We start from the raw sequence: 2,035 nt of genomic DNA, 5'->3' as shown, positions 1-2,035 counted from the left end.
AAAAAAAAAAAAAAAAAAAAAAAAAAGCCAGGCAAGCACTTTTGGAGGTGGCAGCAAGAGGATTGCCTGAGCCCAGGAGTTCCAGACCAGCCTGAGCAACAAGATGAGACCGCGTCTCTACAGTAAATAAAAAAAATTAGCCAGGAGTAGTGGTGCGTGCCTATGGTTCCAGCTACTTGGAAGGCTGAGGCGGAAGGCTCACCTGCCCAGCAGGTCAAGGCTGCAGTGGCCGTGAGCGTGCCACTGCACTTCAGCCTGGGTGACAAAGACTCTGACTCAAAAAAAAAAAAAAAGGCCAGGCAAAAACAGTGCATATTATAGGATTCCATTTGTATGGATAAACAAAAACTGCAAACTAATCTGCAGTGACAGAAAGCAAATCAGTTGTTATTTCCTGGCTGGGATGAGGGGTGGTGAAAAAGTGGCAGAAGGAAACTGATGCCAGGTGGGGTGCACCATAAAACCTGCGGATTCTTTGGCTTGTTTCTAAAATGAATTTTAGAGCGGTCAGTAAAGTTCTCAAACAAAGCAGGAAAAAGAGAAGAAGGAAGATTCATGGCAGAAAGACCTGCCATGAGCAAGTTTTTTTGTTTGTTTGTTTTGAGTCAAAGAGTCTCGCCATGTTGCCCAGCCTAGAGTGCAGTAGCACGCTCCCGGCCACCGCAGCCTCGACGTGGGGGACTCGGGCAATCCTTCCACATTAGCCTTCCAAGTAGCTGGAACTACAGGTGCGCGCCACCACGGGCCTGACTAATTTTTTGATTTTTTGTGGAGAGGAGGTCCTGCCAAGTTGCCCAGGCTGTTCTCAAATCCCTGGGCTCAGGCCACCCTTTCGCCTCGGCCTCCCAAAGTGCTGAGATTACAGGCTTGAGCCACCGGTAGCGTGCGCGTGTACTTCTCCCTACTTGGAAGGCAGAGGCGGAAGGATCACCGGAGCCCAGGCCGTCGAGGCTGCGGTGGCCGGGACCGGGCCACTGCGCTCCAGCCTGGGCGACAGAGTGAGACTCCAACTCAAAAGCAATCAATTAATAAAATAAAGTTAAAAAGCGCACTTGCCTATTAGCTCCTAGGCGCCTCCCCTCAAAATCTTGCCTTGCTGGGTCCATTAATCCCCAACTATTATAGCATGACCCTACCCAGCCCTAAAGAAAGCCGCTGCCCCGACTCAAAGACCCTTACAAGCCAGTCTTCACATCCTCAGTAACTGTCCAGACCTTGCCCTTCCCCCTCCCACAGGCCACAAGGACTCAAGTCCGGAGACGGGCATCCGGCAGGACTAGATTCCAAGATGAAGACCGCGAGCCCGACACACTCACGAGAAGAGAGGCGTCCGAAGGCCAGCCAAAGCCAGCCCAGGCCAAAGTGGCCTCCCAAGCCACCTCTGCTTGTCCTTCTTGCCTATTGTGCACTTAATATATCAGCAGGCTAAAGGACACGCCCGCCAGCGCCAGGACAGTTTACGGTTACCGTGGCAACTCCTGGAAGTTATTTTAGAGGGTTTAAGAAGGGGACGGAGCCTTCCGTTCGGGGACCTCCCCAGTCCCCTTTCCCGGAAAGCCATGAATCATCCGCCCGTTGCTTAGCCCATAATCAAGAGACGGGTATCAAAATAAGCCGCCAGCGACGGGTGGCTGCTGTTCTTCCTATCCGTGTTCTCTGTCGTTTCAGTAAACTTGCCTTTATTTTCCAGCTAAAACCCCAGCAAGGCACGTGGGCTACTCTGTGAGGGGGTAGCTATTACCCATGTCTCCGTGTCTTTACTTACTTTGAATCTCCTACCTATGCCTCGCGACTGAATTCCTTCTTGCAAGAAGCCAAGAACCGGCCTCTCTGACCAAACCTCAATTCTGGGCTTCACTTGCATCATCTTCCTGGGCGACGTTGGTAGGACCCCAGTTTGGGGCTACCCTGGTGTGTATCACTTCCTTGCTGTGCTAAGCTATAAACAGGCAGGTGATGATAATTCAGAAAGCAGCATTCAACATTACTGACGTTCATGTCTCCTCTTCTGAATCATTTTTGTAATTTGTCCATC

This window comes from Carlito syrichta, unplaced genomic scaffold (assembly GCF_000164805.1).
Source record: "Carlito syrichta isolate Samal-C Ts95f unplaced genomic scaffold, Tarsius_syrichta-2.0.1 Scaffold301813, whole genome shotgun sequence".
Classification (NCBI taxonomy): Eukaryota; Metazoa; Chordata; class Mammalia; order Primates; family Tarsiidae; genus Carlito; species Carlito syrichta.
The sequence above is the reverse complement of the archived record's forward strand: the minus strand, read 5'-3'. Positions refer to the sequence as shown.